The sequence below is a fragment of the Malania oleifera genome, chromosome 6 (assembly GCF_029873635.1).
Source record: "Malania oleifera isolate guangnan ecotype guangnan chromosome 6, ASM2987363v1, whole genome shotgun sequence".
NCBI lineage: Eukaryota > Viridiplantae > Streptophyta > Magnoliopsida > Santalales > Ximeniaceae > Malania > Malania oleifera.
In genome coordinates, this window is record NC_080422.1 from 31,609,922 (window position 1) to 31,627,215 (window position 17,294).

A 17,294-nucleotide genomic window follows, 5' to 3' on the forward strand; every position below is an offset into this window, starting at 1 on the left:
CATGTGGCCTTCACGTGGTCACATCAACCTTTTTTTTTTTGCTTTCTTTTTTTCTTTTCTTTCTTCCTTTTGTTAACACATAGTCAGTTCTACACTTTAAGGTCGATTTTAATCTTCCTATAGCCCGAATCTATCCAAACTCAAAACAGAAAATTTGTAAAGCACTCTCTTGGCTTTCCACATCTTTTTGAATCGCCTCAATCAAAGCTCAGACGAGAAAGTAAAGCCCATATTACGAACTAGTGTCAGTTTTAGTTTCCAATAGTTACCTTGCAGTAAAAAATACCAAAAATTTATAAATTACTCAATAAAACCCAAAAATTTAAGTGCATAAGCACACCCCCCAACTAACATTTTGCTAGTCCCTAGCAAATAACGTGAATGCATTCAAACCAAGGGAGATGCAACTAAAATTCCAATACTTATGAAAATTACATGCCAAGAAATATTTTTAATGAGTTTAGGAACACAGGACACAGATTAACTCAAGTTACGTATCAACTAAGAGATTTATACATCATTTAGTGAAACAACCAAGATAATGGAGTGTAACAAAGCTCACATGTCATGAGAATAAGGCTGGAATTCCAAGATTGACTACCAATAGACATTAACGGTTTCAATCACAATCAATTAGTCTAAGACAACCGCACGGTCTTACTCTAATTCAAAACCATTATATTAGCGGCTTTCACACTATTATACTTTAAAAGGCACCCACTTTCTTGATTAGTTAGAAACCCAGTAGTAGGTCATGCTATTACAAGGTACCCACTTTTTGTTTAGTTAGGAACCCAGAATAAGTAGCCCTTTCCAATACACCATCGCTTCCTTTTCTTTTTTTTAATTTAGTGTTTTTTTTTTCTTTTTTCCTTCTTGCAATTAATCCCTGGCTTGTTTCTTATTTTAATTTGCTTCAAATGTTTTTCTTTTATTTTCTAAGCCATTAGGGCATGGTTCATTAGAGTCCCAAACAACTGAAGTACATATCAACCAAAAATGGTCTAAGATAGTCGTTCTAAGTTTTCTAACCTGTGTAGTGTGTGTAATAAGACTCTTAACATCCTCCCCTTGGTAGAAACTAGGTGAAATGGATAAAAATCTCTTTTGATTTAAACTTTGATTGCACTACATCCTACATGTTTCATATCCTCAAAAAAAAAAAAAAAAATGGCATGTAGTGTTCACAAATGAGGAATTTATCATGCTTTGAGCTCCATAACAGTATTTTCCCAAGGTAAACCAACATAACAGTATTTTCCCAAGGAATTTATCATGCTTTTTCTTCCACCCCCCAACTAGAATGTAGCATTGTCCTCAATGATGTCGGAGAAATGAAAGAATTTCCCCAAAAGAGCAATTAAAAGTAAAGCAAAACAACTGTAAGACGTACAAAGAAGTAAAGGAAAAATTGCATGACAGAGGAAAAATAAGAAGTACCTGAACAGCTTTAAAAAGAACACAATACTAGGGAGTAAGAAATAACAACTAAAGAACAAAAGAAAACAATGTGAAAAATAAAAATACAAATAAAAAAACTATACTAAGTGGGATCAAGCAGATGTAGAGTAAATTCCTCAGGTGCAAAGTTGGAGATAAAAGGCTTGAGCCTCTGACCATTAACCTAAAAAACGTTACCATTATAAGGATTTAGAATCTTTACAACACCATAAGGAAAAACAACCTTTACCACAAAAGGCCCACTCCAACGAGACCTTAACTTACCAGGAAACAAGTGTAATCGAGAGTTGTACAATATCACTTGTTGGTCGAGCTCAAAAGTCTTACGTTGAATGTGTTTATCATGGAAGTTCTTCATTCATTCCTTGGACAATTTAGAATTGTTGTAAGCATCCATCCTCAGCTCATCCAATTCAGATAACTGCAATTTTCTCACACAATCAGCCTCATCAATGTTAAAATTGCATTGCTTAATAGCCCAATATGCCCTATGTTCCAGCTCTACAGGCAAATGGCAAGCCTTACCATACACTAATCTATATGGATACATGCCCAAAATGGTTTTAAAAGTTGTCCTATAGGCCCACAAGCTATCCAACAATCTCAAAGACCAATCCTTCCTATTTGGGTTAACAATTTTCTCAAGGATGTTTTGCATTTCCCTATTTTCTAGTTCAGCTTGTCCATTGGTTTGAGGGTGGTAGGCAGTAGAGATTTTGTGATGGATACCATACTTCTTCAATAAGGCTAAAACATGTTTGCTGCAAAAGTGCGTGCCCTAATCACTGATTATGGCTTTAGGCATGCCAAACCTTGCAAAAATGTTTTCTTTTAAAAATTTTATAACCACTTGATGGTCATTAGTTCTGCAAGGGACTACCTCAACCCATATAGAAACATAATCAACGGTAAGCAAAATGTATAAATAGCCATAAGAAGAGGGAAATGGTCCCATGAAATCTATGCCGCAACAATAAAAAATTTTAATCACTAGTATAGGTTGCAAAGGCATCATGTTTCTCCTAGTGATTCCCCCTAATTTTTGACAAGGTTCACAAGCTTTACAAAAACTCAAAGCATCCTTGAACATAGTTGGCCAATAAAACCCACTTTGAAGAACTTTAGCCACTGTTTTGTGGGCTGAAAAAATGCCCACGACAAGTTTCTTTATAGAAAAAATTTAGGACACCAAAAATTTCATTATTAGGCACACACTTCCTAATGGTTTGGTCTGAACAATATTTAAAGAGATAGGGATCATCGTAAAAGAAATTCTTAGCTTCAGCCTTCAACCTTCTGATGTCTTGAGCATTCCAACGAGGCGGAGTTTTCCCTGTGACCAAGAAATTCACAATATCAACATACCATGGTAAAGATTTAACTACAAATAATTGTTCATCGGGAAAATAATCAGAAATTAAAGAAAACATTTCAAAACTTCAGGTTGAAGTCGAGAAAGGTGATCCGCCACCACGTTTTCCACTCCCTTTTTTCTTTTATTATGAGATCAAATTCGTACAGTAGAAGTATCCACCTTACCAGTCTTGGCTTAGTGTCCTTTTTTGACAGTAGGAATTTCAAAGTTGCATGGTCAGTGAATATTATGACAGGAGAACCAAGAAGATACGATCTATACTTATCCAATGCAAATACTATAGCTAGTAGTTCTTTTTCTATGGTGAAATAGTTCTTTTGTGCAACATTTAAAGTCTTACTAGCATAGTATATAACATATGGTAGTTTATCTCTTCATTGTCCAAGAACAGCCCCCACAACAAAGTCACTTGCATCACACATTAATTCAAAAGGAAGTGACCAGTCATAAGAACAAATGATAGGTGCAGTGGTGAGACATGTTTTCTGTTCATCAAAACCATTTTGACACTCTTGGGTCCATTCAAATTTAACATCATGCATCAAAAGTTTGCAAAGAAGTTTAGAGATAAAGCTAAAATTCCTTATGAATCTTCTATAAAAACTAGCATGCCCTAAAAATGATCCAACATCTATCACATTTTTAGGTGCATGCAAATTTGAAATCAAGTCTATTTTAGCTTTATTCACCTCTATGCCTCAAGAAGATACAATGTGCCCCAAAAGTATTCTTTGTTGGACCATGAAGTGGCATTTTTCCCAATTTAACAACAATTGCTTTTCTTCACATTTTCTAAAACAACTTGCAAATTAGACAAACATGCATCAAATGTTTTCTCAAAAACTGAAAAGTCATCTATGAAAATCTCTACACTGTCCTCAATCAAGTTGTTGAAAATACTTAACATGCATCTTTGAAAAGTAATCAGGGCATTGCATAGCCCAAATGGCATTCTCCTGAAGGAAAAAGTTCCAAAAGGACAAGTGAAGGTAGTCTTCTCTTGGTCCTTAGGAGCTATTTCTAATTGATAATAACCAGTGAATCCATCTAAAAAACGATAATATTCATGCCTTGCCACTTTTTCTAAAACCTGGTCAAGGAAAGGCAAAGAAAAATGATCCTTCCTAGAGGCGGCATTCAATTTCCTATAATCTACACACATCCTCTAGCCTGCGGTCTCTTTAGTAGGCACCAATTCTCCCTTATCATTTTTCTACAATAGTTATACTAGATTTTTTTTGGAACAACTTGTATTAGACTAACCCATTTACTATCAGCAATTGGATATATGATGCCTATGTCTAACAATTTCAAGACTTCCTTTTTTACCACTTCCTTCATTATGGGGTTTAGTCTCCTTTGCATTTATTTAGAGGGTTTTGAATCCTTTTCCAAATATATCCTATGGGTACAAATGAGAGGACTTATACCTTTGATGTCAGCAATGGACCAGCCAATGACTGATTTGTGTTGTGTTAAAATTCTTAACAACTTACTTTCTTGGTCAGAGGTCAACAATGCAGAAATCACCACTAGAAATGAGTTCTTTGGTCCAAGGCAGGCGTATTTCAGCTCCGGCGGTAATGGCTTCAATTCCAGCACTAGTGTCTTCTCATTGGATGGTTGTGCTGGGGTTTGTATTCCCAGTAGTGGCTCAAATTTGAGCTTCCATTGCATCTCAGTTGAATCACCTGCAGCACAAAGAGAAGAAAAATGATCAAGGGACTTAGTTAAATCAAGGGAGTCTTCTAAATCCTCCCACTGCTCATCACAATCATAATTTAACCATGGAGTGTCCACAATTAGGGATTCCAATGAATTGACTTCTTGAATGTCTTCATGTTCTTGAGGTTGCCGGCACAAATTGAAGATATTCAGTTCTAAAGTCATATTACCAAAACTCAATTTTAAAACACCACTACTACAATTGATTATGATATTAGAAGTTGCTAAGGATGGTCTTCCCAAAATCATAGGTGGGGAAGAATTTGCGTGGGATGACACTTTCATATCCAAGACCACAAAATCCACAGGGTAATAAAATTTATCCACTTGGACCAAGACGTCCTCAACAATACCCTTAGGAATTTTTATGGATCTATGAGCAAGCTACAAAATAATGGATGTGGTTTTCAATTGCCCTAGCCCCAATTGCTCATACACACTATAAGGTAGCAAATTAACCCCCGCACCTAAGTCTAGCAAGGCCTGCCCAATCTTAGAATTTCCAATGACACATAAAATAGTAGGTGACCCAGGATCCTTGTACTTAGGTGGTGTGTGATTTTGAAAAATGGCACTAACTTGCTCAGTGAGGAAAGCTTTTTTCTGCACATTCAGTTTATGTTTCACAGTGTGTAAATATTTTAGAAATTTAGTATAAATAGGAATTTATTTTATAGCATCAAGAAGTGGAATGTTAATCCTAACTTTCTTAAAAAATTTTAGGATTTCAGCATGATGTTTATCCTTGTGCAAAGAAAGCAAACATTGTGAAAACGGTGCAGGTATGGGACATGCATCATTATTTGAATTTATAGTGCTTGACTCACCACTATCAAGAGGAGGGTTAGCATTTTTACCTGAACTTCCTGCACTATGGGCAGAGTCACCCAAAACCTTACCATTCCTTAAAATTGTAATAGCTTTCACTAATTTCACATTACTCCCTTCACCCAAATTCTGAGATGATTGACTGTGCCCTTGTCTCTCTGATGGATTGGGTTGGGGTTGAGCTAGAAATTTTCCTTTCTCTTGGTTACTCAAAGTGGTGGTTACTCTAGTGAAAGTCTCTCTGATGTCATTGATGGCTTAGGAGTTCTGGTTGTTGATCATGCTTTAACTCTGCATGAACTGTTGCAAGCTAACAGTTAGTTGTTGTACGGAGTCTTCCACTCCTCTTCTCTGCATTGAGGGTGGCTAATTTGGAAAATGAGGTGGTCCCAATCCTTGGCCAGTTGCTGTATAAAGGATTATATTGACTTGGTCCTTACATAGATGGCCCCACTTGGTCATTTTTCAGCTGAGATTTGGATTATTTCTCCAACCTGCATTGTAAGTATTAGAATAAGGTCCAAAAGAATTCATAGAAACCATATGCACTGGGTTAGATTGATCAAGCAAAACTTCCTTAAAAGCAGGAATAGTTGGACATGCATCAGTCATATGCCCTAGATCCTCACATATGCTGCATTTTTCAGAAGATGATGGTAAAACATGCATTTCATTTACCTTCTTAAGCTCAATGGAATCTAACCTCTTAGAAATCAGTGTAAATCTAGCATTAAAATCATCAGCTTCTTTCAGTTGATATTTACCACCCCCACAACTACATTTTTGCTTTTCAGATCTTTTGTAAACATTAGAGACATCCTAAGATTGGGCGTTTTCAGCCAAATAATCAAAATAGTCAAAAGCTTCTTCAGCCCTTTATTGATAAGATAATGATGGTTTTATTTGATTGTAGATAATGCATAAATTCAGATGGTGTATATACTAAATTGCATGAGATATAGTAAGTTAATAATTGTAGAAATGTAAAAATGAACGAGTAGCAAAATTTCGAGGACGAAATTTTTTATTTTTTATTTTTTTAGGGGAGAATGTAGAGATAAAAAAAAAAGATTATTACTAATCAATTAATTAATTAATTAATTAAACAGATATATATATATATATATATATATATATATATATATATATATATATAGTAAAGCTTCTTTAGGAAGCCATTTGAATCCAATTTCAATTGGATTCTCAGAACTGCGCCTCTCCCAGAAAGCTCTCTTTGCCTCACGTTCTCTCTCCATCCCTCCTCCTCTCTCTCCTCATTTTATTAGCAAATATTCAGTCAATCAGAAAATAGAAGAAACCATGGGATTCCTGTCTTCACCATCGACATTCCTACCAAAGTGGATTTGTCGTAGGAGCGACGTAGGCACCAGCCCTGGGGAAAGGTATATTCCCTCTCTTTTCTCAATTTATTTTTGAATATTCAGGTAAATCGACAATTGGGCACCACCAGTGGGTCCTAATCTCGATCGTCATCATTTTGGCTGGAGCAAATTTTCAATTTGGGGGTCCTTGGTACCACTCCAAAGCGAGGGTGAGATTTAGGGAATTTAGAAATTTGGTTATTTTTTGGAGTTCAGTTGTTTATTGGGAATTTATGGACATAGGAAATGTTAAAATAGTATTTTATTTAGGGTTGATCTGATTGAACTAGGGTTATTGAATCAAGGTTCAGGTGAGCGTTGCAGGCATCGTTTTGGAGTCCCTGCTGGCGTAGTTTCGAGAAATCGGGTAAGGGGAATACATTAAGCCAGTATTTTTTTTAATGAATTTACTGTTTAAATGGAAATTATATATGTATAATATATATATATATATATATATATATATATGATTATCATGTGAGTTTTAAAAGAAAAGCCAACTGATTAAACTGTGGTTTTTTTAGCCTAGGGCTATAGTTTTTATTTGTGAAAATGGAATGATTAATGTAAAGTGTTTTCTAGAAATTGTGGAGATTACTTGATGTGTATTTTCAGTAAAATGGATGATGAATATGGGTCAGCTTACTATTTTAATGAGATATAATTATGCTTATTATTTGAAATGTGTGGCATGAGTAAAATGAAAATATTGAGTTGAGTTGTGATATATATATGTGTGTGTGTGTGTGTGTGTGTGTGTGTATGACATGTTGGAAATACTAAAATGTACTGTGATTATTTGCATGTGTATTGTTAATCAAAGCTGAATGTGAATGTTAAATTGCAATTTATGATTTGAGAACTCCGGTGGACCATAGTGAAGTACAATACCGTTGCGTATGATTTTTGATAGAGATTAGTGCACTCACACATCTTAGAGAGAGTGTGGAGATGAGATGGTCGATTGTACTGTGTAGGGTTGAGATTCCCCCTAGAGTCTAGACTAGTGTGGGAAAGCTAATCTGACTTACAGACTGAAGAGGTTGTTTTCTGATGTAGCTTTGGTGGGTTGAAAAGGGTTAAGCCCAGCCTTTGGGCGCCCAACTCGTCATGAGGGAAGCATGACAGTGATTATCCATATGGTAGTAAGTTCTAAATGCATAATTATTTAATTTAACCAATGAATAATATGACAATAGAACATGTGAATGCAGATGCGAATACTAGAGTAACATGAAGTCAAAGTAATGCGAAATGTGAATGTGAAATGTGGATGATGTGAAATATGGAAGAGAGATTCGTGTGCATGAAATCAGAGTAATGCAAAAAGTGAAAGTGAATTATGTGATGTGAAATACAAAGAACATGAAAAGATGAGTGATACAGAGATAACAGATACAGAGTAAAGTAAATATGTATTATATATTTTAGTATTATATTTATTTGGGGTGAAGTATACACTCCACCCGACGGCTTGCTGAGAAAGGTGAGCGCCCCGATTAATATCAGATGTAGCCATATTGGGCTACATAACGTATTAGGGCAGAGGGAAGCCACTTGTATGGACGAGTAATCTTCCCTATTCTTGAAAACTTGTGTTAGTAAACTTTTGTTTGAATGTGTGTGTGAGTATGAGATAAACTATCCACCTGAGGGCTTACTGAGTAAGGTAAGTGCCCTGATATGCTTCAGTTGTAGCCATGGGTTCCATAACGTATCATAGCAGAGGGGTACTACTTTTATGGGCGGGTAATCACCCCAACCTTTGGGAATTCTCATTATTAAAATGTGCTACATGTGTGTGAGTAGGGACAGAGAATGGTTTCATAATTGTGGCAAATTTATAAATGATTATTATGTTTTGTACACTTAACCTCATGATAGTCACACACTAGTGTTAATTTATTCTGACTTATTGAGATGTGTCTCACCCAATATGAATTTTAACTTTTTCAGGATGTCTGCGTGATTGAGCATAGTGAACTCGGGGCTGGTGTAGCGTGTTTTAGAGAGAGAGAGAGAGAATAGACTTTTGATGTATATTTTTGGGTTTTGTTTAAGTTTTATGAGATGTATATATGTTTTTGAATCCTAAATGTTGGAGAATACCTTCTGAGAATAAATATATGTAAAAACTCTAGTATATTAGTGAGGAGTTGTTATAATTTCCGCTGCGTAATTGATGATATAGAACCAGATACAGGTAATTGGAACATATGGCACCTGGGCCCCACTTGGCGGGTTCGAGGCGTCACAAGGTGGTATCAAAGCTATATTTTAAATAACACACCAAACCCTGGTTTCGGGCCAGGGCATTATAGTTTGGTATCAGAGAATTAGGTTTTAGGTTATGCAGACTTAGGATGATTAATACCAAAGTATAGGATCAGATGACAATGAGGATAAGAAATGGGTAGGTTAGGTGTTGAGAGTTATAAGATTTTGTCTTGTAACCTGGAGGCGGAAGTACGTCGATGGCTTCCCGTTATTTTTCTTAAGTAGTTGACAGTTTCAAACAAACCATGACAAACCTTAGATGTTTTCATTTCTGAGTTGTGGGACTGGTCCTTAACTTAGAGATTTAGACATATATTGGATTTTTAGTTTAATGATTGTGTTGAGTAGGTTATGATGATGAAATTCTTAACTCCTTTCTATCCAATTTTTAGGATGGATCCTAGGGGTGAGGATGTAGAGGTTGAAGGAGGAGACAACTCAGAGACTTTTAATAAGGAGGATTTTGATACCTCTACGATGCTGAAGGGTATAGCCCAACAGGTCACGGCAGAAATGAGAAAGGATCCTAGAGAGCAGAATTGTCCATCTACAAATCAGGGTTCTAGCATCAAGGAGTTTATGAGGTTGAACCCTCCTATTTTTTAGGGAGGACTTGATCCAGTGACTACAGAGAATTGGGTTCAAGAAATTGAGGAGATAATGGAAGTACATGGCTACATGAACGAGCAGAAGGTCCATTATGCCATGTTTAAGATGACTGGAGATGTGAAACGTTGGGGGCTTTCTGCAAAGCTGCTAGAGAGACAAAGGATAGTGAAAGTGGCATTGAACTAGGAACGATTCAAGGAGCTATTCTTTCATAAGTACCTTCCCTCGTCCACTAGAGAGGAAAAGGTTGAGGAGTTTACCAACCCGACATAGGGGAATATGACTGTTGGGGAGTATGCATCTAAATTTGTGGAGTTATCTCGTTTCGCACCATTTATGATTTTGAATGAGGCGAGAAAAGCCAGAATGTTTGAAAAAGGTCTAACACGAAAGATCTTTGAGCTTGTGGTGGGGTTCCACATCAAGAATTTCTCGAACTTGTTGGATAAGGCTTTGAATTGGAGAAGAGTTTGCAAGGCTGTACATAGCCATCAGAGTAAAGAAAGAGGCCTACACCTACTAGTTTTCAAGCTGAGGCTAGTTAGAGAGCGTGAAAAAGAGAAAATGACATGGTGGGCCTGAGGTAGGAGACGAGGGATCGGGGTTATTCTAGTTATCAGAATGATTCATCTTACCCTATATGCCATATATGTAACAAGAGGCATTGGGGTGAATGCCAAGCTGGGGGTCCTAACTGCCATAGGTGAAGTAAGTCGGGGCGTATTGCGAGGAACTGTCTTGTGTTGCTGCCTAATGCACCTGTAGCGAATCAGATCTGGGGAAACCAGCAAGTACCCCGAGGTGGAGGTGGTCCAGCACGTGTGTACACTATGATCTCGACCGAGGCAGATATTGCCAAGGGGGCAAGTACGAGCTTATAATTAAGATAATGATGTTTATATTTGATTGTAGGTAATGCATAAATTCAGATGGTGTAGATACTGAATTGTATGAGATAGAGTAAGTTAATAATTGTTGAAATGTGAAAATGAACGAGTAGCAAAATTTTGAGGACGAAATTTCTTTTTTTTTTAGGGGAGGGGGGAGTGTAGAGAGCCAAACAAAATATTATTATTAATCAATCAATTAATTAAACATTATTAAATTAATTAGTAAAATAAACAAGTAAAAAGGAATAGTATGAAAGAAAAAAAATAATTGGAATAAAGATATATATATATATATATATATATATGTTGGAATTGGTGTATTCCCAAGAGGGGGGGTGAATTGGGTATTTAAAAATTCCTCTTTGATTTGTGTCAAATTTCACAACCAGTATTACACAAACTTAGGGTCTTTCTACATATTGAAAAATCTAATCAATCTCAATAGTAAAACATAAACATTCAAGTACTGGAATTTAAAATACGAAAATTAAAAGTAGACACAAGAAATGTTATCGGGGTTTGGCCAACTATGCCTACGTCCCTGCCTCAGCTCGCAAGCCCGAGGATTACCACTATTGCTCACTTAACGGGTTAAGTGACACCATTTACAACTAAGTCAAATTACCAGGGCTAACTTCAACCTTTAAACACTCTCCTATCGGGAGGAAGAAGGCCCTACCGATCCTTACGGGCTAGATCAAAACCCCTCAGGCCACCCTTGGAATGCAATCAATTCAGAATACAAATTTGTGAACAATTTAAATGCTTATAACACAAGCAGATATGTACCAATACGCACAAACAATAATCAATGCACCTCAAATAGATAAAAACTATAAGCTCAGTGCAACGATGTGTAATAGCACTCAATCTAATGTCAATAGGCAATCAATTGCAAGAGTATATTCTCAAACAATCTTTGAAACAATATATCAAAGTATCTCAATCACAAGTATGGTTTCAAAGATATCCAACAAGTGTAATCAAAATATCTCAAAAATGATTTTCTCTAAAATCTAGCACAAGAGATATTTATAGTATATGTTTGTCAAAATAATTTTTGCACAATCAAAACACAAGCATAATGAGTCTTGCAATAATGATGCAAAGACTCACTAGCTAAAAGTTTTCCCAACACAAGGATTTATTAATTAAACAAGGGGGAAAACTTTGGTTAAACTCTCAATCATAGATCAAATACACAATCAACACAATGAGAATTTTAGCAAGTGGGACAATTTAAAATCACTCAAAGATACTTTGATTTAGCAAAAGGAATAGTAAAGGATGAGTGTTTTTGACTTTGGGTATGAAGAGGGGCTTTCAAAAATTCAGAGAAAATTTTAGCTAATCAAATCCTTAATCATATCTTAATTTTGCGAATGTGCACATATTTATAAATATATGCAAATTTATGTTCTTGCTATCAATAATTTTTCAAGTTGAATCTTTGAATAAGTATACAACCTTGAATATTGCAAAGATTTAAACACTATATTTCAAAAATAATATTCTTCAAGGATATGTATATAGAGGCTCTTAGTATTTGCAATCAAATAATTCCAATCTCTCAGAATGAATATTCAAGAATAAGTTTGTGAGATGAAAAAATCTTTGAGTATTATGCAAATCTAAGTTCTTGCTATCAAATAACTCGTACGATTAAATCTTTGAAAAAAAATGTGACTTTGAATATTTCAAATATTTAAATAATATTTTTCAAATACTTTTTGCACCAATAAGATAGATCGCTTTGAATAAAAATACAACTTTGAATATCACAAGGATTTAAACTTTAGAACACTATTCCCAAATGATTTTTCAAATAAATAACTATGGGAAAATAAGTTTCTTACTCCCAAAAAGATTTTTCAATAAACGAATAATGGAGAAGATGATCGATTAATAAAAAATTGAAAGTTCAATAAACTATTTTTCCAAAGCTCAAGATCAAACCTAGATTTAGTAGAAGTTGCACGTGTATTTGCTCAGATCTTGAATATGCGAATGCCCAAACAAAAGTGTGTTCTTTACAGTGCAAGCAATGATTCTTAGTAAGAGTATTCAAAACTTCTCAAGAGATGTGCAAGAATGTTCAAGTCTCTTAATATTATTCAAAACGTGAGGCATTAGGGTTTCTAGGTTAATTTTATAAGAGTTCTTGGGCTTAGATGGATTTCTGGCCGTTGGATCAATTTATTTTAAAAAAATTCCGCACTTATCTGCACTGAACCAACGTTCTGTACGAGCAACCTTCAGTGTTTTGGACATAACTTTTACTATGTAACTCCAAATTGGACGTTCTTGGTGTCAACATAAATTTAAAAGAAAATTCCACAACTTTTATGTTGAACACATTTTATGATAAGAAGTTATGTATTAATAACAATGTCTATCAATGTGACATAAGAAACATGAAGAGAATTTTTCTGCTACGTACACCTTTCAGTTTTGGCCATAACTTTTTTTATATGATTCCAAATTGGACATTCCAAGCATCAGAAGAAAGTTAAGAGAACATCCCATAACTTTCATGTTGAGCACCTTTTAAAATAAGAACTAATTGATTAATAAAATTGCTCATCTTTACTGTTCAGTTGACTAGCCGATTGACTAACCCCTTTGTAAAAATTAGTTTTTGCTTTATTTTAACTTCAAACCCATTTAAAAACATTTGTATAAGTTAGGAATTTTATAAAAAAGGTTTTCATGTTACTTGGAGGGTCCTATAGTCAATCTAAGGTCATATTTGAACTTCAAATTTCATCATATGACATATGTAAATACATTCAATTTCTAAATACTCATTCCCATGAAGATCTTAGACTTGATGCTTGCATCTTCATTCTTCTACACTTCTAGTTCTATGAATTGAGCCAGATGGTATGTTCTTTAGGTTTCTTGTGGCTTCTGTATCATGCTTACTATTCATATCATCTATGCGTGCTAAATAATGATCTTGCTAAAAAGGCTCAATGCACATACGAGATAATTGTGTTTTGTCATTATCAAAACGGGGTCGGACTCAAAAAGTCAACAATCTCTCACTTTTTGATGATGACAAACACAAGAGCAAAATGCATAAATTTCAAAATAGACATTGTATTTCAATTATATCTAGAAAGAAGACACTGAGATATTTCAAGTTGAGAATTTTAAGTTTAACTCAATATGCACATTAATCTTCTCCCTCCCTATTGATAACGCAATGAAGCATATGCACATTAATTCTCTCCGCCCTAAACACAAGGAGTATATCATTTTGCTTATTAATCTTCTCCCCCTTTTTGGCATTAGAAAAAGGGTTAAGTTAAATGGAAAATAATTTTTTTAAAAAAATTTTCTTAGCTTTAAAAGGATAACTACCCCTTTTTCAAAAACTTCCCCCCCCCCCCCTTTTTTTTTTGTCAGTGTCCTTTAAGCTTATACACATTGTATACTATGCAATTCTAAAAAATATATCTCCCCCTTTTGATATCAAAACAAAATTTCTCTCCCCCTTTAGATCTAAAATAATTTTACTATAATACATTATGAAAAGAAATATAATCAGAAAGATTAACCATACACACTCTAATTATATAAATGCATTTTAAAACAAGATCATATAGTTAACTCAAAAAACTTGTGGTAAAGCAACATATTTTTCATTTAGAGTATTCAATAGGATCATCATAATTGAGTACATGCCCAAGAAAGTTTGATGCACATCTAAGCACAAAATATTGGTGAGCATAATAAGATAGGAAATAATTTTCAAAAAGCTCCCCTTACGAGTTTGAATACTTGCTTAGATGAAATGAAATACTTATATTTATCAATGATTAATTTCACTTATCATACCAAGCAGTATAAGCATTATTCCTAATCTTTAGAACAACTATATTGGATATAAACTAATTCATTTCTCACAAGCAGTCAGTACAGTTATCCCTTTTTGACCACATTAATTTTTATAACCAATAATTTTTTATAATACTAGATACTTACTATCCATTAAAGAGATTGGATTGTTTAACACAATATGAATGGTAAGTTGTGGTGCTGTACTTGCATATGCATATGGACATAAGCAAAGTAAGATCATGAGAACATCTAATTTTTATAATCATGAAAGAGAGATGCTCTCCCTCAATTATGCACTTATCATTGTATTATTATTATTATTATTTAATCATTCTTCACCTGTTTAGCCGAGTGTTCTAAAATTTTGAATGATTTATGCTTGGTTTGGCTTAAAGGACGAACAAGTCATAAATAATTCTTCTTCAGGGTCATAAACCTATATCGCTTCTTTTCTTATGGATCTCAACGCGTAGGTTTCCTAGTCATTCGACATATTCAAAAAGCTTCTAATATATTTGATTTTAGGTTTAAGACCTTGTGTAGTGAGATTGAATGAATACTCTTAACAACTAAATTATTATTAAGTTCAAAAGAATATTCATTATGAGTGGACAATATTCAAAATATTTCGTGGAAGCGAATATATCCAACTACTTAGGCAAAGAGCAATTTGGGAGAATATTAATTTTTGAATACCGTTCTTTGGGTATTTCTGATTATCCCACCATTGGATGGTATCCCACAAGTATGATCTCAATTTTAAGTAAGGGAACGAGCCAAGGATAGATGAATCTTTACCGGATATGATCATGGTATGGTAAAGATTTCTTGTGGAGGAAATGACATAATTATAAATCAAAATTAGAGAATTTTACATTTTAAGCACAAAGAGAATATTTATTAAAAATGTCTTGATAAACAGTTTGATTCCCTTAGAGAATGCCCTTAATTTGATTATAAAAAGATGTCTTTTAATAAGCACTTGATAGATATGAAATTTATGATTATTAGTGTTTGTGGCTAGAGTGATGACTGATTTAGGCATTTAAGACTCCAAGGATGAGTTCAGGATTAGATGATGCTTAGTATATGATTTATTTCCTAAGGCTCAGTCTTATGCAATGGACATGATCAACTTAACTTAAGATTTTAATATTCAAGCATGGGTTAAGCAATAAGATATATTCGCTAAACAACGATGCTTTAATCCATTTGGAAGTGGACTTATTCTTCAATATTATTATTTATGTTACTCATTGCAAAGATATAAGGTTCCTGATATTTTAGCTAGTTAAGCTTTCAACCTCTTACTTTGAACAAATTGAAGTTAGCATACTTTAACCAATATTTTATATCTTACCTGATCATTATGATATATATATATATATTCATTAAGTTTAGATTGGTTAAATTACTTATAAGAAATCATATTGGCTTACATTTCCAAGATTCTTAGTATTTAAAATTGAAATTAGGAATAGCTTCCCAAGAGAGGGGGGTGAATTGGATTCTAAAAATTTCTTTTAATTCTTTTTAAGTTACCTTAAACTTCTTTTATTTCTTTTAACCAATTCTTGACTTGTTTGTTTAATTCTTTAATCAATTAAGAACTTAATTCTTTTATCCAATCAATAACACAATCAACCAATCAATTAAACACAATCAAACATTCAATCTTCAACCACACTTTGAAAGTAGAAACAATCAAACAATTAATCACAATTTCCAAACCAATACACACAATTTGATTGCCAAATATAAATTCACTTGAGCACAATAAGATTGACGTAAAATTCAAGATTTAACACTTTTGGAATACAAACGCTATCCAATCAATCTCAAGCTCTATACCCTTCAATCACAATATATCTTTTGTTGTCAGCCCTAGATATGTATTTGTAAGCCCTCTAATTGAAATATAATGTATACTTTGCTGATATAGATTTGCTTCTTCAATATGCTTTTCAACAACACATTCACACTCTTCTCAATATTCAGAACTCAACTAAACTCTCAGTTAATTTATCCTTGGGTTGTTAACCAAGTAACGTACTCCCGTATGGTTTCCGCAAGATATGGTATAACCAACATACTCTCTTTCGATTTCCGCAACCCAAATCAAAATTAAACTTTAAGTTTACTTGATTTCTATATTACGTAGTATATATGATTATCAAATAAACCATCCACGCAATTTAAATATGCTGAAAATAAAGAGTAAGGAAAGAGAGAGTGAGACGGGGATTTTTACGAGGTTCGGCTTATACCCAGCCTACATCCTCGCCTTTGGCAAACCACCAAAGGATTCACTAGTTTAGTTCAATTGACGGGTGGAACAATACCGATTACAACACTCCTTGGTTAAGGCTAGAGCCCGCCTTCTCCAAACAATATCCCCTCGTTCGGTTACTCCTTATATAGGCTAGAGCCCGCCTCTCTAAGCAATATCCCCTTGCTTAACCAACGATCCAAACAACCCTTGGAATCGTCAATCTACAAGAAATACAACCATAATATGTGTACAAAAATTTTGCTCCTCAAAGAGCTGATTAGTATAACAATTACAGTACTATATACTAAGTAAAGAACAATATGAAAATTAACTTGAAGCTCAAGGAAGTGTATCACCAATTTAATTCTTTCGATGGATGAAAAATTTTAGAATTGTAGCACAAACTTGGTGAGTAAAATCAACAAGAACTCAGTAAGCTTTCGTGCAACTTGAGAGCAAGAGAGAGCCTTGATAATTTGAGAACAATTTGAGAGAGATGCTGAATTTTTCAAGAATTTGAATTCTTGGTCGTGTTGATTCAATGATCTTTGAGGCCTATTTATAGACTTTGAAATATCCCCTAAGTTTCCATAAATTTTGAACCACAAACAACCTCTTTTAAAAATTTG

General features: G+C 34.3%; 1 pseudogene; it reads right to left on the bottom strand.

Annotated features, from left to right (window-relative positions):
- Nucleotides 1–1,819: 1,819 nt before the first annotated feature.
- Nucleotides 1,820–4,201, bottom strand: LOC131158544 (uncharacterized; annotated as a pseudogene).
- Between the last annotated feature and the right edge of the window lie 13,093 nt (nucleotides 4,202–17,294).